Genomic DNA, 23,233 nt, shown 5'->3' with positions numbered 1-23,233 from the left:
GAGACTGTCCTGCAGACAGAGAGTGAATACTGTCCACTGGTGAAGGACAGTGCTGTTGTTGCAGGGGTCTGGGAACCTTTCTGTTGGTTCAGAGCTACTGAGACTGTTCTGCAGACAGAGAGTGAATACTGTCCACTGGTGAAGGACAGTGCTGTTGTTGCAGGGGTCTGGAGACTGTCTTGCAGACAGAGTGAATGCTGTCCACTGGTGAAGGACAGTGCTGTTGTTGCAGGGGTCTGGGAACCTTTCTGTTGGTTCAGAAGCCCTGAAGAAGGATTTTCTTGTTGTATGTTTACAGAAATCCTGGGAGAGGGTTTTGCTATTGTTTTCAGGGGTTCTAGGACTGTTCTACAGACAGAGGATGAATTAATGAAGGGACTGGCAAAGTATCTTGTGGCCTTGCTAAGCCTTGTCTCCCCAGGAACTAAGATTGCTGAGAACTTGCCTCGGGTCAAGATGAAGAAAAGACCTCCATCTGGGTATTAAGTGCTGTGCTTAAACTTGATGTAACTCTGGGGTAGATTCAATTGTGATCCAGGGGTGGGGAACTTTTGACCTTTTTGTGTTCTATGATTGAACAAATGAATGTACTTTACTTATGGTTGGAAACTAATCTCCATTTGAGAAGAGGGGCTTTGTGATAGACTAAATGAAGGTACAGCCTAGGGGTGGAGTAGTATTTAGGACAGGGACTTTGTAATTGATTGAATGATTGGAAGGTCCTGGGCTGGGGTAGTACTTGGAAATTATTTAATCACACTTAGTAAATGCTGTATTTTGAATGATGTCATGTTTTGACCTTCTCTGTTCTTGCTTGGTCACTGAATAAAATGGAGAGCACCTATGCTGGTATTTTGAACCTTGGGAAGTTGCCTTTCCTTGGCATGACATTACAGCATGTAGGTAGCCCAGTGGATAGAGCACAGGGCCAGGAGTCAGGAAGACTTTACTTCAAATATGGCCTCAGACCCTAGCTGTGTGACCATGGGCAAGTCATTTAACCCTGTTTGCTTCAGTTTTCTCATCTATAAAAATGAGCTGGATGAGCTGGAGAAGGAAATGGCAAACCACTCCAGTATCTCTGCTAAGAAAATCCCCCCCCCAAAAAAAAAAATCCCAAATGAGGTCACAAAGAATCGGACACAACTGAAAGCGGAACAATAAGAAAACAAATTGGAATTGTAAAGCATTTTATATATACACATTATCTTATTTCAGAGAACTTCAAGAATCGAAGTCCAAATTGTTCCCAGACAGAAATCTCCTTTTACAGCATCGCTGACAAGCGTCATCTAGCCTCTGTCTAAAGACTTCCAGTAAAAGGACCAAGAAATCTATGAGACAATTTATTCCAAAACTTTTAGGTGGTTCTATGTGGAAGGTTTTCTTAATATTACGTCAAAATTGACTTGTCTACAGCTTTCACTAAATGTTGCTCATTTCACTTTCTTGCATCTCAGACCGATAACTGGAGTGATATGGAGAAGACACATCTAGCTAGATTCAGTCATTTAGTAAATGACTCTCCATTAGGTATCCCAAAACTCAAGATAGTCTCTTATGTTGTGATCCTCAGGACAAGGGATGGAGGCTGCAAATATTACCTTTATAGAGAAGGAAATCAAAGCTCAGAGAAGCTAACTCCAAGATCATACTAGTAAATGGCAGTCAGAACTTGAACACAGATCTTTTACTCCAAGTACAATACTCTACCTACCAGATTACCATTACTGAAAATAACAAAAATCCAAGAACAAATTCCTTTAATACTAGTAATTAATAAATTTAAAACAAGTCAAGCTTTGAAAAAATGGTCATGTAGTGTGTCTTCTTGGACATAAAGAATCCAGGCAATGAAACTAAAAAAAAAAAAATGTATTTTTTGGTCTTTCAATGTTGATTCACTGATGATGGAGCTATGAATTAATCTAAATTACTTTGGAAAACAATTCAGAATTCTGCAAAAAAAATTACAAAGTTGTAACTTTGATCTAGTGATCCTATTATTGGGTTTATATCCCAAGAAGGTCATTGACATCAAGAAAAGTCTCAACTGTACAAAAACATTCATAGCAAGTTCTCAGAATAGAAAATGCAACATACCTCCCTCCTTACAATGGAGTGTCAGGGGGAAAAGAAGGGAGAGAATTGGGGTAGAATGTTACACTCTCAGATGCTGTTTTGCCTTTATAGAGGATTAACTGGGAGTTTTGTGGTGTATGTATGATGAGAGAAACCAAGAAAGTTATGAATAAAAAAACCAGGTTTGGCCTTTGATTCTTTGGTGTTAAGGTTTCACAGAAACATGTGAGTTTGTGGCACAGGAAATGGGGTGGAAGAGGCAGATGAGGAGGAGATGGAACCAGGGAAATCTTTCGGGGAAGCAGATCCAAGAAGAATAGGAATCAAGCCTAACAGCTTAAAGTATGTGTGTTCTACTGGCCTTCTTATTGTTCTCAGTACATACAGTGCTTCTCTCCTGCCTCTGGATGCCAGAATCCCTCCCTCCTCATTCACAGATCAGCTCAAATACTTTCTCTAAGGAGGCCTTTCCTCATCTCCCAGATGTGCTGCCTCCACATTTACTTTGTATATACTAGTGTGCATTTACTTATCTGCATAAATTATTTTCCTGTCTCCCCCAGAATGTAAGGTCCTTGAGGGCAGGGGCTTTTCATTTTTGTCTTTGACTCCCCCATGCCTATTGAGCATGGAATACTAGCTAAACTGAATCATATACTCTCTACTTTTAAAATATGAGCTATAGAATTCGGGGGGCGGAGGGGAAGAGAGAAGAATTTCCTAACTATAGGCCAGTGGAACTAAATTTGATGCCTGGCAAAATTTTGGAGCATATTACTAAAGGGACGGTGATAGTCAGTGAGAATCTGAAAAGGGAGCCAGAGACCATCCTAGACTAATTCTTGCTCTTTTTTTGATAGTATTCCTAGATTCCTCTTAACAGATCCCCCTAGATCAAGGGACTACACTATAAATATAGTTTACCTATATTTTGGTAAAACATTTGAGAAGTTTTTCATCCTACTTGCACAGAAAAAGTAGAGAAATGTGGGCTAGATAATGGAACTTTTTTTTTTTTTAAAGCAATTGGGGTTAAGTAACTTGCTCAAGGTTACACGGCCAGTTATTATTTCTGGGTGTGGTGCTGAGTATCTGAGCCCGGATTTGATCCAGGTCATCCCGACACTGGAGCCGATGCTCTTACTCGCTGAGCCACCTGGCCGCCCCAGATAATGGAACTTTTTCAATGGCCAGACCCAAAGTGCAGTCCTTTATCATTTGATGCTGTGGCAGGGAAAGAGAAAATGACTGAGGAAAACAAGGGTTTGATCTTCTGAGCATTTTGATTTATTAGGCAACGCATTCCAATTGCCTAAAAACCAGAGCCAGACTTCCTCAGTTTAGTCCTGGACCTTGAATACAGGGGGAGATAGACTTTCATACATTAAGAATAATTAATCAAGTAACGCTAATTAATTAAAAGAAAACAATACTAAGTGAAGGAAATATTAGGGGCTTTCCAAGTTGGGAGGAGGAGAGTGAACAGGTGAAATTCTCTGAATTCAGAAAAAGAGGTATGCCATTCCTCCCAAGTATCTGTAAACAATCAAAGGAACATGGCAACTATAGCTGACTGATCAACAAAGGGCCAGTTTTCAGATAAGACATGTGGTCTGCTTGAGTGTGAAAAAAACTTGCATCATCTGACTGGGTTTCTGGTCAGTCTAACTTAGGTCCTTGGTTAAGGGTCTCTATACAGCAGGTAGAGGTGGTCCAATTTCCCAGCAACCCAGTAGGTTCAAACAATGCAATATGGTTTCCTCCCAATTACCACAATTGAATAAAATTTTCTCACAAGACAGAAAATGCACTAGACCCATAATTGAATAGAGAAGAAGCTAGTTTGAGAACTGAGCCATAAGATGGAGTCAGTGTGGTTCCCTCAGTTCCCACAATTAACCACTTGCTGCCCTATCTCCTTCAATGTCAACTTAGGTGGTTTCCAATGGATTGCCCAAAGTATCTATGCTTGACCCTGTGCTATTTGATATTTTTATCAGTTATCTGATAGAGGAAGAGATGGCATGCTTATAAAATTTGCAAGTGATACAGAGGAACAGGTGGAATTAAAAAATATCTTGATAGGCCCAAATTGGGTTAAATTTGCTTAAATGAATCTGGGATCTCATTGGTATAAAACTTTCTCCAGTAAAACAATCTCAACCCATTCCATGCCTTTTCTGTGACTATGATCAAATTCAATGGGGACAAATGTAAAGTTTTACACTTTCAAAAAACCCCAACAAATCACCCTAAGTACAAAATGGTTTTGAAAAAGTCTTGCTAAACAGTACCAAGTACAAAATGTTTGGGAAAAGTCTTTCCAGATAGTAGCTTGCTGGAAGAAATCTGGAGGAGTGGGTGGGAAAGAGCTTAGCGAACTTCCTGAGTCAACAGTTTGATATGGGAGGTGTGAAAAATAACATAATTTTGGTCTTTATTAATAAAGACATGGTGTCTACCAGAACTATGAAGATGATAGTACTGCTGTATTCTGTCCTGATCAGATCACATCTACAATACTGTGTCTGATTTTGTGCATCATAGTTTAGTTTAGAAAGGACACTGATTTTGCTGATGAGTATCCAGGGTAAGGCAAGGAGGGTAGTAAAAGGCCTCAAGTTCATGACATAAAAGGGGTGATTGGTTGAAGAAACTAGAGGTGTCCAGCCTAGAGAAGAAAAGACTAATGATGAACAGGTGGACTTCAGAGAAATCTGGAAAGGCTTATATGAACTGATGCTGAGTGAAGTGAGCAGAACCAGGAAAACACTGTACACAGTAACAGTCACAGTGTTTGAGGACTGATTTTGATAGACTTAGCCCTTCTCAGCAATGCAAGGACCTAAAACAATTCCAAAAGACACATGATGGAAAATGCCAACCACATCCAGAGAAAGAACTATGGAATTGGAATGAAGATCAAAGCAGACTATTTTCTTTTTTGTTTTGTGCTGGTTTTTTTTTTATGTTTCTTATGGTTTCCCACCATTCATTATAATTCTTCCATGTAACATGACTAATGTGAAAATGTGTTTAATAGTAATCTATGTGTAGAGCCCATATCATACTGTAAGCCATCTTGGGTAGGGAGGGGGAGAAAATTTAACACTTATGGAAGTGGGTGGTGGCCAGGTGGTGCAGTGAATAGAGCACTGGTCCTGAAGTCAGGAGGACCTGAATTCAAATCCAGCCTCAGACACTTAACACTTACTAGCCATGTGACCTTGGGCAAGTCACTTAGCCCCAATTGCCCCTCAAAAAAAAAAAAAGCAAAACTTATGGAAGTGAATGTTGAAAACTGAAAATAAATAATTTAATTTAGAAAAAAAGAAAAGACAGAGAGACAGAATTGCTATCTTAAAGTATTTGAAGGATTTGTCACATTGGAAGAGGACTGATTCATTTTGCTTGGCCTTAGTGGACAAAACTAGGAAGAGTGGAAGGAAGCTGGAGGGAGGCAAATATAGACTTGATACATATAAGGAAAAATTTGACAATTAGTTCTCTCCACAAGAAGAATGGGCTGCTATGGGAGGCAGTGGCTTCCCCTCCCTAAAGGACTTCAAGCTAACAAGCACAGGATTTGTCAAGTAGGTTGTAGAACAGATTATTACCAAGTACAGGTTGATCAATGTGGCCTCTGAAGTCCATTCCAACTCTGAGATTCTGTGAAATACTTTTGACTACACCAAAGTGAACGAAATGAATGAGAGGAAAATAAAAAAATTAATTCCCCTACACAGGTACAGAGACCTCATTAACCCCTCCAATCTGACATCTCAGATTGGAGACACTTCAGCAAGACTGTCCAGGAAAAAGTGACCAAGGGAAAAAGCACTGATAGTGTTCCAAAACAGAGTGGCCTTTGAGGGGTCTCTAGGGGTCAGTGCTTGTAAAAAGGCAGGAATCTGGGAAATGTCTGAATTGTGAAAAATAGCAATTTTGGGGAGAGAGGGAGAGTTATTTCAAAGTGGAGCATTTCATATGTTATCCTTGAGTAATGTCCAGACATACCCTTCCTGTAGCACATAAAACAGTTCAATTCAACTCAACATTTACTGGCATTTATGTACGTGTGCCAATACCTATGTACTAGAAATACAAAGCATGGAAAGCAACACTATCCCTTCTCAGTCCTTAAAGAGTTACAGTCAAAAGAAGCAATGACGTGTACACATGATTCAAAGTATGATGTTCCTGAAGTCCAAAGGAGGGTGAAAAGTCCTCCAAGAGAAATCAAGGAAGAGAACACTTTCAGCTGAGTTGTTAGGGGTTAGGTAAAATCAGGGAAGGCTTTGGGGAAGACACTGGCCTAGAAGAGAAAGACTTCAATAGCGGAGATAGAGAATGAACAATTTTAGTGTGAAAAATAGATTGTGCTAATAGCAAAGGTGGGAGAGTTCTGGACAAGGCCAGAGGACAGTTAGAGTCAAGTCTGGCTGGAACATAGGGTACATGAAGGGCAGCAATGTAAAATAATGTGAGAATTAGGCCATGGAGGATTTCAACTACCAACTACCGTGTTTCCCCGATAATAAGACCTATCCCAAAAATAAGCCCTCCCCTTACTGTGTAAGATTCCTCTAAAATAAGCCCTCCCCCGAAAATAAGCCCTATTGAGATTGCTACTGTAGTGAAGGTGATCCCCTGCGCTACACGCTACATTACGGTACCCTCTGCATGCAACGTCCCCCCCCGGGTGAAACGCACACCGCGCTCCGAGCTGCATCCAATCAGAGCTGCAGCAGTGAGCCCATCATCCTGTTCTTTCTTGAATTCATTATTGAATAAAGGTACATTTTTTTGTTCACATTTACCTGTTTATTAAAATTGCTGTCAATGTTCATTAAAATAAGCCCTCCCCTGAAAATAAGCCCTCTGGTGGTTTTCTGTCCCAAAAAAAAAAAACAATAAGACAGTGTCTTATTATCGGGGAAACATGGTACATCTAAATATTAACCCAGAGGCAATAAGCCACTAAAGGCTTTTCAACAGAGAAATGGTATAGCAGGAATTGTGAATGAAGAATTTTTTATAAGGAGAATTAGAAAGGGGAGGAACTGGAGGCAGTGATCAGTTAGACGATTATTACAATAGCTTAGAAGAAAAGAGTGCCTGAACTATGACAATCTGATAAGTCAGGTAAACATTGATGCCAGTATGAGACAGTTTGTAGCTTACTCAACCTGTCTGATGACACAGCAAAAAGTTTAAAAGGAGGCAATGTGGTATACAAAAAAAATCGAGTTGATTCTGTCATCTGGAATCACAAGACATGAATTCAAATCCCAGATTTTCCATCCTTATTCCCTTGTATAACACAGTCACTGTACCTCTATGGGTCTTGTTTCCCTCATCTGTAAAATGAGTGGTTTGGACTAGATCTAAGCTCTAAATCTATGATCCTATGGCTCTAAAATTTCTAGTTTGAATGATTAGGTGCCATCAGAAATAGAGAAATTAAGAAGGGGGTAGGTTTTGGAGATTATGGTGATTAGAATTTGGATATGTTGAATTTAAGGTGCAAAGGGTTAGATGTTCAAGAGGCAACTGGAGATATGGAATGCCGTTCAAGGAGCACATGAGTTTGATATGTAGATTTTTGGAGTAATAACTGAAGTGACAGAAGTGGAGGAGGATCAAGAGAAAAACTGTAGAACAGTACAGAGCTTTAGGGGATGCTCACATCTGGTGGCCAGCATGAAGATGAAGCACCAGCAAATGAAACCAAAGAAAGAAGGGTCAGACAGGTAGGAGCCAAAACAGGAGAGAACAGTACCAGGGAAGCCAAGGGAGAAGAGAGACGTAACAGGTACTACAAAATATCCTTTCTCCCTTGGCCTTGCTTATGAGCATCTTTCCTGAAATAGCTCTAAGGCAATTTGAATAATGTAGCCCAGCTGCATCTATTACACGGAGATGGAAATAGAAAAACAGGAAGAAAGGAAGAACTGTCTCTACACATTCAGAGACCAAGCTAGGGATTGATGACTGACTATCTGGGAGATTAGGAGAGAGAGGAAGCAAACCACATTGACTCACTATAACCCTGTACTGGCTTGGAAACACTCATTTGAACACTGCAATTAAGCATTTTAAAAAATCTATTCTGTATCAGGTACTCAAGATACAAAGACAAAACAAATAGTTCCTGCCCTCATGAAGTTTACATTCTAAGAGGAGAAAACATTTGCAAATATAGGTTTATACAAGATACAAAGCAGATACAACATATGTTTGTGTGTATACATGTATATATATATGTGTACTGTGTGTATGGAGAAGTCATACCATGGTAAGCCTCAGTTTTCTCATCTGTAAAATGAGAATTTTTTTTTATACAGTCTACCCTAAAAGGCTACTGAGAATGCACTTTAAACAAACCATTTAAATGGAAAAATAAATGTGCACTATTGTTATACCATTGTCACAAGCAACAGACTGGTGTTTTAAAAAGATTGATTTATTCAAATGATTGTGATTTAAGGCAAAAGACATCATGAGAAATGAGACAAAACCCCTGCCCTTCAAAGCATTATAACTGAATAAGCCGTATTTGGCTGTATTAGCTACAGCTGTGGATTTTTACTATGAAGTCAAAGTACTCTTTAGAAATAATACCGAATATTTACTATTTTAAATCCATTAGCACTGGTTTTAGGCCAGTGTTGGTGATTATGTAAAATGACAAGAGAGTGTAGTGAGGAAAGCAGTGAGTTGGCCTTAGAATCATAAAAGCTGGATTTGAGCACCTGGACAGTGGCCAAATCACTAAACTTTTATTTGCCTAAGTTTCAGTTGTAAAAGGGAAGTATACACACCCTGCCTGATCTCCCTCCCTCCCAAGGGTTATGAGGAAGTCACATGACAAGTTGCAAAGTACAATAAATGTACTCTATTTGACTAATGATATTATTGTTGTTAATAAAGTTTAAAGGATCAGCACAAGTCCTTTTTCCACTGATGGTAACCTGCTCATTATCACTGACAACAAAGGTCAATATTGCAAACGAGCTATTAAGAAATGTTAAAGGAACACAGTATCAGAAGTGGAAAGGAATAAAGTCACAACACTAAGGCCAAAAATGAGTGAAAAACAAGATTTAAATCAGTTGGGAAAACAGCTTTGCTAGTTTTTTTTTTAATGCAAATTAAAATAATTTTAAGGTACCATTAAACCTTACTAAAAGTAGGAATACTGAAAACAATGATACCTCATATTGGGGTGGTGTGGAAATCAGTTACATGTGTATTGCTAGGCAGACTATAAATTGTTTTAGTCTTTATGAAGGATACAAAAATTTCTAATAATTTTTATTATTACCGTTTATACTTTTTGGGAAATATATGCCAAGGGAATAAACCCAAGGAAGGGGAGGGATTTATTTGTACAAAGATACTCATAGTTGGGCAGCTAGGTGGCGCAGTGGATAGAGTGTCAGGCCTGGAGTCAGGAAGACTCATCTCCCTTAGTCCAATTTTGGCCTCAGACACTTAACTAGCTGACTGTGGGTAAGTCACTAACCCTATCTGCCTTGGTTTGTCATCTGTAAAATGAGCTGGAGAAGGAAATGAAAAACCATTCCAGTATCTCTGCCAAGAAAACCCCAAATGGGGTCATGGAGATCTGGACATGACAAGCAACTGAACAACAAAAACTCATAGCTATTTATAGTATTAAAAAAAAAAATTGCAAACTCAAATGACTGTATTAACTGACTAGCTAAGCAAACCACAGTATCTTTCAAAAAAATTCGAAGTTACCATAAGATGATGGGAAATCACAGGGCCTACATCTAGCTATAGAAATATTTATGTGAAATTATGTTTGGTGAAAAAAACTCAAAATACAATAGTATATACATATACCAATTACAGCTATGTAAAAATATTTGACTAGACATTAGAAGACTACAATCCTTGCAGGATTGTAATGCCAGTTCAGTATCAAGTTAATTTTAAGTTTATAAATAGTATTCATAACTAAAATTACAGCAGTGAAATAAAAGAGACCTATATATCTGTCAGCAAAATTAAAATTCTTTACCACTCCCATAACCCCTTTCCCAGACATCAGAATATCTTAAATTAATCTACTTTCACAGCCACCATCTTAGTCAAGGCCTTTATCACTTCTCATCTGGACTATTTAGTACAATACATTTTTTTCCCTTTCCCTTTAAAAAAAAATTAGTTTTATGATGTCTTTTTTTATATTATCTCTTCCCTTCCCTGAGAGCCAGTTTATATAACAGATAATATTAAAAAAAAAAAAAAACAGGAAAAAAATCAGTGTAACTGATCAAAACACTGAATAAGCCTGATAACAGGCCATGTGCAATACTTAGAGACTTCCAGCCCTCTCTGTGGGTGGGAATGCATTCTCCTTGCTCTTCTGAGCTGTGTTTCTTCTTCGACATTTCTGCAGTGGCCTCCTAACTGGGCATCCTACTCAAAGATGTCAAAATGATTTTCCTGCAGTACAAATCTGACCTCTACACAATAACATTCCTCTACTCAAAGTTTGCTATTGCATCTGAGAAATCAAATGTAAGCTTCTAAGTTTAACTTCTAAAGTTCTTTACATTCTGGCCCTTTTCCAGCTTTTTTCCAGCCTTAGTTATAACATTATCCCTTTCTTGCATTCTACAGAACAGTTCAATTGGCCTCCTTGCTGTTTCTAACACGGGCTATGGAGTGAGAGATCACTTCTGAAATGACTACTTATTCATTACCTTGGGCAACTCACTCAACCTCATAGCAGCTTAGTTTCCTTGTCTACAAAATTATGGGGTTGGAGGTCTGCTTTCTGCTTTGGATCTATGACTCTATGAGCTAGAAGGCTGGTCAGTGCAGATGTTATATAGTGACAGGTTTGAAGAGAATTATGCTCCTCATTGATCCCTCAAAAAACAACAAAGAGAAATACCAAAGAAGAAAAAAACTTAAAAACACACAAAAATAAAAATTCAGGAAATTAAGTGAAAGAAGAGTGATGATTTAACTAGACAATACTATCAAGGGCCAGAATTGGATAAAATACCAGAAGTAATGCAGAAGGAAAAAGAAACAAGGCCATGTATCCCCAAGAGAGGTCCTTAAGTACACTGAATGTGCCCTTTAATACCAGTAAGGCCAAATAAAAGCTTTAAGTAAAAAAAAAAAAAAACCAACATTAATAGATGCTTTTTAAAAATTGGGAAGAAATAAAGAAAAGAATCAATAGAGAAATGTAACATAAAAACTGAATAGGATCAACCAACAATAGAACTGATTATAGCAGAAAACAATTAAAAGCAAAGAAGACCAAATATAGGGACTATAGACCCCCCCCCAAAAAAAAAGCTAAATTATTTAAACATGCACAATCAACTAATTGCTCCTAGCTTGGAGGATAGGAAAAGTCAAGATGTAACAATCTCAGAAAAAAAATTTTTAAATAGTTTGAAGCTAATTTCTAAGAAATTTTCAAAGAAAACTTCCCAGAATTGGAAAAAACAAGTTAGGATATAAAAATAGAAAGTATCCACAGGACTCAGAATAGGAAAAATGTTATACTCTTAGAGACATTATAAACTCTAACACAGAGATATACTACAGACTTCCAGAAGAAAGTAAAAAATTACTTACAAATAAACAATTATCAGAGCAGCTAGGCAGCACAGTGAATAGAGCACCAGCCCTGGAGTCAGGAGGACCTGAGTTCAAGTCTGCCTCAGACACTTAACACTTACCAGCTGTGTAACCTTGGGCAAGTCCTTAACCCCAATTGCCCTGCCTTTCCCCCTCCAAAAAAAAAAAGACAAATAAACAATCATCAGGATCATAGTAGACTAGACTTCAAGGGATAAGAAGAGAAATTGGAACATAACATATATAAAATTAAAATCATGAGCCCATGAACCCAATACCTAGCAAAACAGAGTATGGTCTTTTATGTCAAAAATAGACTTTTTGAAAAATTTGCAAAGTATGCACTTAATGAAACCTGAGACACCCAGCTAGCAAAAAAAGATAAGTACTTAAAACAAATCATACTTCTAAAATCAAGATAAGCCAGCTGTTAATATTGTGAAGACTCTCAAAGTACTGTGTTGGCTAAATCACTAAATATTTCACATGAATGAACCAGTGAGGAAGGGTGGGGAAGAGGAAAGGAGAAAAGCCAGATGGGAGTAAGATAATCTCCAAAGTGGGAAGTCTAGATTCAAAAAAATCTACAAGTATATCAGGGCAGCTAGGTGGTACAATGGACAGAGCACAAGGCCTGGGTATGACCCTGGGTAAATCACTTAATCCTGTGTACCTCAGTTTCCTGATCTGTAAAAGGAGCTGGAGAAGGAAACAGCAAACCACTGTAGTATCTTTGCCAAGAAAACTCCAAGTGGGGTCATGAAGAGCCGGAGGTGACTGAAAAAGACTCAACAAAAACAGGTTATTAATTTAAGACAGAGTATTTTATTTTTGTTTTTTGGGTTTTTTTTTTTTACTAAGTTCTGGTTAACAACTGAAAGAATTTTAAAAGTGTATCTTCTGGATAAAACTATTGAAGAAAAGTTGTAAAAAACTGTAAATTCTCCAATAATAAGTAGCATTCAGCTTTACAGACTGCTCCGGCTGAGCCTCACAGCCAGTGAGGTAGATAAGATAGGGTTTTTAATCCTCATTTTACAGATGAGGAGAAGAGAAATGATTTGTCCAGGATCAGATTAAAGTAAATTTTGAAAGGCAGGATTTGACCCCTGGTCTTCATGACTCCCAGGTCCAGCACTGTATTCACTACACTATGCTTCCTGGAAAAAAAAAAAAAAGAAGAAAAAAATGTGCCAAATGGAACATTTTTGTTAAACAAATGGAAGAAAGCCAAAAAAAGAAATGGATTTATTTACAGGGATAGGAACTGGACTTGTGGCTCCACTGATATAGGGAATTCAGATGAGGAAACTCCCTCTACCATGCAGACCGCTAGCACCTTCTCTGCAACTAGGTTAGAGAATTGTCTAGAGCAGAAGGGTCCAGCTTGTGACCCCCAAAACTCCCTGACTGTAGCCCCAATCAGATTAAAATGTAATGGGGGAAATATTTAACAAAATAAATAAAAATATAGTGCAAAACAGAAAATGTTTTCTTGTGTTTTTCTAATACAGTATGTGGCCTGCAGAGATCCCTTTCTTTGAGTTTGACACCACACACAGTCAGATATGATACAGGATCTGAACCCGGGTTTTACCTGACTTTTGTGGTTAGCTCTTCAGTACAATGAAAATCAAAGCCTATAGAATTAAAAGGAAAAAAAATGGGGAAAACATATTTCTTGCAAATATTTATCAAAAAGAAGTCTGACATCAAGAATCTATAACTGATATTTACATAGAACTTTAAAATTTGTCAGCTGTTTTACATACATGATCTCATTTGTGACCGTTTATTAAGAACTGTGATCCTTGGCTCTTAAGACCATTAAGGTAACAAAGTCATTTCAAATGCAAGGAGTTCAAGTTTTATATTTAAAAGACCAAATTCCTAAGTTTTACCCAGAAAAAGCTCACCACTTCACCAACCTCCCCAAAACTTTCTGCTGATAGGAGAACAAAGCAGGGGACTTACATCAAGAGTTCTAACAAAAGGGGTGGGCATGGGGTGCACTGAGTAAGAGCACTGGCCCCAGTGTCGAGAGACCCAGGATCGGTTCCGGCCTCAGATACTTGGCACCCACACAAAAAATAACTGGCCATGTAACCTTGAGCAAGTTACTTAACCCCAATTGCTTAAAAAAAAAAGATTTTTAGGATATAGTTAGCTAAATGAAGATACAGCCCCTGAGCTCAAGCAGAAAATGGATGCCTCCTTTCCTTATACCATATGTTTGGTCTGTCTGAAATTCTGGAATGCCAGTCAAAATGAGGTCAATTTGCTCAAAAGTGCATTGTGGGGGGTAGCTTGGTGGCACAGTGAACAGAGCACCAGCCCTGGAGTCAAAAGGACCTGAGTTCAAATCCAGCCTCGGACACTTAACACAAAAACTAGCCGTGTGACCTTGGTCAAGTCACAGAACCCCAATTGCCCTGTCCTCCCCCCCTCCAAAAAAAAGCAAAAAAAAAAAATAAATTGATCACATTAAAAGCTGAATTCATAATTTTAATTCTTTATTTCTACATCCTTTTCATATCCAAATATTTCCTTTACTCATCCCTTACCCCCCAATGAAATTTTTTTAAAGAGAGAAAAAAAAGGCAATCCAATAGACCTAAAATCAGGTCACATTAACCATATATAATAGTATTTGAAATGTTCTGTGCTTAAACAGGCTCCCACCTTGGCAAAGAGGGAGATGCATTTTCTCATCTCTTCACCGAGGCTAACCTTGGTCATTATAATTACACAGCATTCAGAGTCCTGAGCCCCCCACTATGTTCACACTCAGAAACCGTGTTTATTGTTGTCCTGATTCCATTTGCTTAATTTCATATCAGGTTTATAAATGATTTTCCATGCTTTTCTAAATGATTCATATTATGGTGAAGGATTATTCCATTATGTTAATGTACCACAGTTTGTTTTGTCATTTCCCCATTGACCAAAAAAAGTGCTGTAAGGGAAATGTGCAATTTAAGAAAGCAGAGGCATGACACTGGCAGTTATCTTTTTTAAACTCTGGTATTAACATTTGAGATTTTAATTCATTTAGAAAGTTTCCTATATATATGTTGAAGAAAACATATAAATATGATTCCATAATGAGAAAAAAGTTGATTAAACAAAATATTTTAACTTATAAAATTCTGAAATTAGTTTCACAATTTAGATAATTAGAATGAAAATCTTTTTAACTTCATATAGTTTTGAGCTCAATCTCTTAAGTACCTGCCTCTTCTCACATTCCATGATGCTAAAAGTTCTTTTTTTTTTTTTTTTTTTTTTTGCTTTTTGGAGGGAGGAAGCTAGGGCACTTGAGTTTAAGTGACCTGCCCAAGGTCACACGGCTAGCAAGTGTGTCACGTGTCTAAGGCTGGGTTTGAATTCAGGTCCTCCTGACTCCAGGGTCAGTGCTTTATTCACTGTGCCACCTAGCTGCCCCTATGCTAAAAGTTCTAAGCATTGGTACCATAAGGCAAACTCAAAGAAGCAGAACATTTGTATTTTATTTGATTAGTGTTGCTATCTATCTAGTTTTATATGCTCTGCACACAGTGCCAGGAAGGCCTGAATAACCATTTGTTAATTATCTTTCAGAGAAATGCTTTATGAAGCAAAATTCCTATCAAGATTCTACAACAAAGTATCAAGTTAGGTTTTCTCAAAATAGGCTGCAGCAAGTTCTTTGGACACTGACGGCAAGCTTCTATCAAATTCCTTTTTCTCCCACAGTCTGCAGGGTGGTTATGTTCAGCTCAATTGTAACCAGCACTGTGAGGTATAAAATGAATTCTTCTGTGACTATTCTCTGTGCACTGCAGAGAAGTATGTGGACAGCAGGACTCCACCCTAATTATAGTAATCTGGGGGTTCTGCTTCCTGAGAGCCTGAGAGGCACATTCTCCCACAGGCCTTACCTTTGAACTCTAGACTAGTACATTCTGCAAGCTACCTTCAATAACCCTCAAATTGGGCAAAGTCTACGCATACAGAATCATATTTTACTGAACATACAGACAGAATATAAAGACAAAAGCCAATTTTGCTGCTATAAAACACAAGCTTCTAATCAAAAAAACATCTATCATCGATATTTAAAATTGCCTCCTTAACACCTATTACTTTTGAGATTTCAAAAAAACCTGGACTTACATGAACTGATGCTGAGTGAAGTGAGCAGAACCGGGAGAAGTTTGTATACAGTAACAGCAACACTGTGCAATGACCAAATATGATAGACATAGCTCTTCTCAGCAATACAACGATCTGAGACAGTTCCAAAAGACTCATGATGGAAAAGACTATCCACACCCAGAGAAAGAACTAGGGAGTCTTGGGGCGGCTAGGTGGCACAGTGAATAGAGCACCAGCCCTGGAGTCAGGAGGATCTGGGTTCAGACACTTAACACAAAAAAAATAGCCGTATGACCTTGGGCAAGTCACTTAATCCCAACAACTGCCCTCCAAAAAGCAAAAAAAAAACAAAAACAAAAACAAAACTAGGGAGTCTGAATGCAGATCAAAGCATACTATTTTCTCTTTTTTTTCTTCCTCGTGGTTTTTCCTTTTTGTTTCGATTCTTCTTTCACAACATGACTAATGTGGAAATACGTTTAATATGATTTTACATGTATAGCCTTAATTAGACTGTATGCTGTCTTGGGGAGGGGGGAGAGAGAGAGGAAAAAAAAGTTGAAACTCAAAAATAAAAGTGAATGTTGAAAACTATTTTTACATGTAATTGGAAAAAATAAAATACTATTAAATGGAAAAAAAATTTTAAAATGTCCTATTGTACTATTATCAGATATATCATAAAGCATAGAAAAATATAATTTTTTTAAAAAAGAAGAAAAAAGTATTACTCCGTACTACTCTCACTTTTAAAATACAAATATTCTTGAGAAAGGTAGTAAAATAACATAATCAACAGCAAAGATCACTACAAAGCTCAATTAGTTCAACCCCCTCCTTTTATAGATGAAGAAACTGGGGCCCTACAAGTGACCTGCCCAAGGTCACACAATATTCACTGTCATTTACAAAGTGTTTCCTCACAAACCACTTTATGAAGTCTACAGTGCAAGTACCACTATTCCCATTTTTTAAATAAGGAGACTGAGGTTCTTTTTTTTTTTGAGGGGGGAAGGCAAGGCAATTGGGGTTAAATGACTTGCCCAAGGTCACACAGCTAGTTAAGCATCAAGTGTCTGAGGCTGCATTTGAACTCAGGTCCTTCTGCTTCCAGGGCTGGTGCTCTATTCACTGCACCACCTTGCTGCCCCAAGACTGAGGTTCTAAGAGGTTAAATGACTTATTCAAAACCACCTAGCTGGCAAGTGTCAAGAACAAGATTTAATCTCAGGTTTCATGACTCCAACTTTAACAATTCTACTCACATCATCGCTGAGAACATCAAGTCATTTAAAATGATTGAACTTAACCACATTTTCTCATTCAGAGAAGCCCTGGGCAGCTTAACTGTACTGCACACTTGAGAAGAGGCAGCTAGGTGGCACAGGGCCAGGAGTCAGGGAGACCTGAGCTCAAATACAGCCTCAAACACACTCTTCCTACCTGTGTGACCCTGGGCAAGTCACTTAAGCCTGTGTGCCCCAGTTTCCTCATCTGTAAAATGAACTGGAGAAGGACACGGCAAACCACTCTGTATGTCTGCCAAGAAAATCCCAGATGGGGTCATGAAGAGTCAGAAACTGAACAACTTGAGGGTAAGGAATTTTAGAAGAAGGAACAGGTCCTAAAATAGCTCTACCTCATTCATAATTATGCTGACGTTCAGTCCTGGTCATAATATATACAGTAAATATATCTGCAAAGCACTGAAATCCTGTGCATTTGTCAATTTTTTATCATAAATCACTTTTATATCAAAGAACCATAGATTTAGGGCTGGAAGAGACCTTGGGGTCCCTGAGTCCAACTCCTACATTTTGCAGAGAGGGGATCCTGAGGCCCTGAAAGGCTAAGTGAACCCAGAGTCACACGACTAGCATCTCAGCATTCAAAGCCAGTCATTTTTCAGTCCTCTCTACTATAAAAATCAGGTCCAAAGAATTTTCAATTCAGTATCAGGTATCCTCTGTGCAGCCTATGTGGCCAGTACTAAGCAGAAAATAAAAGCTTGCCAAAGATACACAAGACACCATCCCTGACCTTGTGGAACTTACAGCCTCATAAGAGAGACAAGACCAAGAATCTAGAGATGGTATAATATCAGGGTTGGAATAGACACTATAAGGTAGACCCTGCAGATCACTAATCCAAACCTCTCATTTTAGAGCAGAGGAAATGGAAACCCAGGTCACAGGACTCGCTGAAGGTACCACTGATCCAGCCAAGACCTGCAGCTGGTACACACTTTAGAGAAGTGGTACACACCACCAGGCAATACAAAGTTAATAGGGACAATGAGGGCTGCAAGAATTCTGTAAGAAACCTGACAAGAACCACAAAGTCAAAGAGAATTTTCTTTTTTTTTTTTTAAGCAATCAGGGTTAAGTAACTTGTTCAAGGTTACACAGCCAGTTATTTTTGTGTGGGTGCCGAGTATCTGAGGCCAGAACCCAATACCAGGTCTCCCGACGCCGGGGCTGACACTCTTAGTTCGCCACCTGGCCTCCCCAAAGAGAATTTTCTAAGCCCAAGTTTCCAAGGGGTTGCTTTCCCTCTGTGTTATGCTGCTTCATACAAAGTCCATACAAAAGCCACTGTGCATAAGTTTCCAGATCAGGAAGAAATGACTCAGATTTGAATATTTATTACTAGCAGGATATGAAAATATTCATTTAGCATGTTCCATCACATACCCTTAAGAGAACAGAGCAAACACAACTGTGTGATTTCCATCAGTCATTTTTCGTTTGTTTCAGACATTACTAGGGATCAAAGATTTTTTGTTCCAGTGTGATTAGAGATTTAAAAACAAAAACAAAAAACTACCTAACAGAAAACACAGGAGAGATTAAGTGGCTCAATAATTCTGTAACTCTCAACAGCTTTATGTCTATCCTCTGTGGAAGAGGTCCAAGGACCCCACACTAAGTATCATCAATGTTTCCATACCCAATGCAAGGTACAAATGAAGAATGCTTGATTTTTCCTTAAAGATGGCCTTGAAGAGTTTGGTGGCCTAAACCAACCGGTAGGTACGTAGGTAGGTAATGAAAATATTATTAAAAAGATAAAGTATTATGTGAAAGCTGTTTTATTTGAATAATACTAACCTAATGATGAAAGAACAGGAAATTGACTTCAGATAGGAAATCAAGGGCTTTTCAAAATAAATCAATGTCTATATAAGCTACTAAAAGGCTTAGATGGGAAAATTTCAGCCCTAAAAACATTAGATATGCTAGGTGATAAGCAAACTGACTCAAAACATAAAGGAGACAAAACTGAGAGTACTAAGGGCATATTATACAAGCAACTCTATGGTTCCACCTCTAACTCATCAGAATGGCAAAGATGACAAAAAAGGAAAATGACAAATGTTGGTGGGGTTGTGGGAAAACAGGCACATTAATGCACTGTTGGTGGGGCTGTAAACTGGACCAGTCACTCTGGAGAGTAATTTTAAATTGTCCAAAAAAAGCTATTAAACTGTGCATACCCACTGACCCATGGAACACTAAGCAGAAATTAGGCTAGTGGTGAGAAAGTCGTGTCCAAAGGTGTCCTAAAAAACCCCAACAACAAAAAGACATATAACTTATAAAATAGTATAAATACTTAATAAATATTTGTTTATTGATCATATAGCACATAAAGGCCCTGGTTAGCACCTGGTCAAAAGCTAACACTAATTCAACAACCACTTATTTAAAAAAAAAAAAAGCACTCGCTGTACACAGTATGAGGGGGGCACAAACAGGACATTTCTAGTTTACTGTAGGGGTGAGGAGGCTGGAGAGATTGCAGAAGTATGACCCTTACAGTCACAAAAACTACAAATGAGCATGAGAGAGACTCTAGGCACTGTGAGGTGGGGGAGAAGATAAGAACCAACTTAACAGAAAGTTGCTTAATTAGAAAGCAGCTCTTGAGAGACCGAGCATATACTATGCCCATGTTACATAACTTGAAAACCAACAGAAAGAACAGCCTTTTAAAAGCCACACGATATCTGGCCTTCACTTGGTGTCTGAAACCACCTATTGCAGTTACTTCCTTTCTGCCATTTTTGGACAAGAGACAGAGGTATTCCAGTGTTATCACTTATAAAATTACTGAAAACATTTGTAGAAAAAAGCCAAAAGTCAAATTCCAGGACAGGTTTGATTTCACCTGATGAGGTTACCTTGACATGTAAACTTTTAAGGCTGAAGACACGGTATTCTTTTCACAAATTAATATACAATGCTGAAAGGCTTTTCATTTTCATTTCAAATGTTTAAAAAGAACTATCAAAGTATATTTGTTGCTCTATTTTATAACTATCGATTAGAAATCCCTCCTGAACGTTTATGCTGATTTTTCCATAGGGTATCTCTTAATATCTGCAGTCTTAAGGTTACTAATTATCAATAAAGGTTATCAACAAGTTGAAAGGTAAAAATCAAAGCAAATGTCAGCCTCTTCATGGTCAAGTAATAAAAATACATGCTGACTCTTGGTAAAATGCAATACACACTTCCTTTTCTCCTGTAGCTAGTACCCCAAATAATAAGGTATGGGTCATTAAAAAGACACCATCAAAAAATAGTTAAATTGGAATTTGAAATTTAGAATATTGACTAGAGGAAAAATAGCAAACAAGCAAAAGGAGACTCCTGCAAAGAGCAAGAAACTCTGAAGCAAAGTCTTTCTGATCAAGATCTCACTTCTAAGATACAATGGAAAGAAATAAGGCAAATTTATAAGAATAAGAGCCATTATCCAACTGAAGAACAGTCAAAGGACACAAATAGGTGGTTTCAGAGGAAAAAAGCTCAGCTATTAATTAGCCATATTAAAAAATGTTCTTAACCATTAATAATTAGGTAAGTGAAAATTAAAACAACTCTGAGGTATTATCTCACTCATCAGATTGGCTAAGTTGACAAAAAGGAAAAATAACAAATGCTGCAGGAACTATGAAAAAAAAAGGTACTTTAATACACTGTAAATGGAACCGTGACCTAGTCCAACTACTCGGAAACAATATGGCCTATGCCCCCAAAGCTATTAAACTGTGCATACTCTTTGGCCCAGATATAGTGCTAGGAATTCTATACCCCCAAAAGAGATCAAAGAAAGCGGGAAGGGCCCCTTATGCCCTTATGTACAAAAATATTTTTAGCAGCATTTTGTGGTAGCAAAAGAATTGGAAAGGAGGGGATGCTTATCAGTTGGAAAATGGTTAAACAAGTTATGGTATATGAATGTGATGGAATACTACTGTAAGAAATGGTAAAGGGGATGGTTTCAGAAAACCTAGGAAGACCTATATGAACTGACGCAGTAGGAAGTAAGCAGAACCAGGCGAGCAATGTATATAACAACAACATACTGCAAAGATGATCAATCCTGAAAGACTTAGGGACTCTGATCAATAAAATGACAAGCCACAACTCCAAAAGACTCATGATGAAACATGCTATTCATTACAAACAGAAAGCTAATTGACTCTGAGTGCAGATGGATGCATATTTTCTTTCTTTTTGGGTATTGTTAATGCAGGAATTTGTTTTGCATGATTATATGTATTTGTAATGGGGGTTGTTTTTCTTGCCTTCTCAATAGGTGAGAGAGAGGGAGAAGGGAAGGAGAACATTTAGAACTAAAAATAAAATAAAATGGAATTAAAAGAAACTAATTTTGAACTAAAAATAAAAAACTGAATGGTCAAATTAAGCAAAGCCAGTGACTTCATGCTTATATAACAAAATCAGAACAAAAAGGCTTGTTAATCCTTGGCTAAACCTGATACATGTTTCCTTCTTTTCTGCTGCTAATACTCTAATTTATATGATGTGGGTCATTAGAAAGACACCAACAAAAAAACATGTAAAAAGGTTGAGGGTTTAGTTAGCATATTGGTCAGAGAAAAGAATCTTTTTGGGGCAAGTCTCTTTGATCCAAGATATATAAACAACTGAACCAAAACTAAAAGAATAAGAGTCATTTTGGTTCCAAAGATGAGATATAAGATAGCCCTACTCCTTTAAAGAGATCAGAGGTCTATGAGTGTATGATACACTACAAATATTTTCAGATTTTTCAATGTATTGCTCAGTTTTATTGATTTTTTTCTTTCCATTTTATTCTTTTAAAATATTTGCTCTCTGGGGAACAGCTCTCTGGGGTGGGGAGGAGGAGATACACCGGGGAAAATTTTGGTGATGGAAAAAATCAAAAGATATCAATACAAATTTATTTTTTTAACTAATAACTATTCTCTAAAACATAAAGTCAGAACATATATTCTTCAAAGGAAGAAAATCAAGCTATGAAAAAATGCCCCAAATCACTAATAATTAGGAAAATGCAAAGTAAAGCAACTCTATGGTTCCATATTTAATTCCTCAGAATGGCAAAGATGACAAAAGAGGAAAATGACAAATGTTGGTGGGGTTGTGGGAAAACAGGCACATTAATGCACTGTGGGTGGGGCTGTGAACTGAACCAGTCATTCTGCACAACAATTTTAAATTGTCCAAAAAGCTATAAAACTGTACACACCCACTGACCCAGCTATATAATATTATTAGGTCTATTACTCTTCCCCTACTTTCTCTCTCCTTTCCCCTCTGCCAAAGAGATCAAAGAGAAAGAGAAAATGACCCAGAGGTAGAAAAATATTTATAGCAGCTTTTTTTCACAGTAGGACACAAAGCACTCCATCTCCCTGGAACTTCCTCCTTTACCTTCCTCTCTTGGCTTCCCTGGTTCCTTGAAGTCTCAGCTAACATTTCATCTACAGGAGCCATTTCCCCTCTTCCTTAATCTTAGTGTCTTTCCTTTGAGATTATATCCAATTTGTTTGAATGTTGTCTCCTCCTTTCTACTGGGAGTTCCTTGAAAGCAGAGACTGTCCTCTGCCTTTCTTTGTATCCCCAGCACTTGGCACAATGCCTGGTACATGGTAGCTACTTAATAAAGCTACCCACACAGCAGCTAGGTGGCACAGTGAACAGACTACTGGACCTGGAGTCAGGAGAACTGAGTTCAAATCCAGTCTCAGACACTCAGTAGCTGTGTGTCCCTGGGCAAATCACTTAACTTCTGTCTGCCTCAATTTCCTCAATCATAAAATGGAGATTTTAATAATAACACCTATTTTCCCAGGTTGTTGTGAAAATCAAATGAGATAATATTTATATTTTGCAAACCTTAGCGCATCATACAAATGTAAGTTACTATACTTGACTGATTTCTTGATCGTCAGTTTCCTCTGGTGGATCAGGTTCCTGAGGCTCCTCCCAGCTTTAGCATTACTTTTCCCATGATTCTCTGACTTTGTCAGATTAATAGTTTCTTATGGTACAGTAATATCTATTATATTCACATACCA

At 37.9% G+C, this 23,233-nt stretch overlaps 1 protein-coding gene across 5 annotated transcripts in view; it reads right to left on the bottom strand.

The window, feature by feature from the left end:
• Nucleotides 1-23,233, bottom strand: part of FAM234A (family with sequence similarity 234 member A) — a 96,484-nt gene that overhangs the window by 23,164 nt on the left and 50,087 nt on the right. For 3 of the 5 annotated variants that reach the window (XM_069107718.1, XM_069107747.1, XM_069107724.1), the window contains exon 2: nt 12,392-12,505. The exons of 1 other annotated variant lie outside the window; for it this stretch is intronic. The gene's annotated coding sequence lies outside the window, so the exon portion shown is untranslated. The remainder of the gene's footprint in view (nt 1-12,391; nt 12,506-23,233) is intronic. One more of the 5 variants, XM_069107735.1, reaches the window with a different exon arrangement.

Source organism: Petaurus breviceps, unplaced genomic scaffold (assembly GCF_028583685.1).
Source record: "Petaurus breviceps papuanus isolate PSGF00001 unplaced genomic scaffold, PetGlider_PUasm1.0 138, whole genome shotgun sequence".
Taxonomy (NCBI): Eukaryota; Metazoa; Chordata; class Mammalia; order Diprotodontia; family Petauridae; genus Petaurus; species Petaurus breviceps.
The sequence above is the reverse complement of the archived record's forward strand: the minus strand, read 5'-3'. Positions and strand labels throughout refer to the sequence as shown.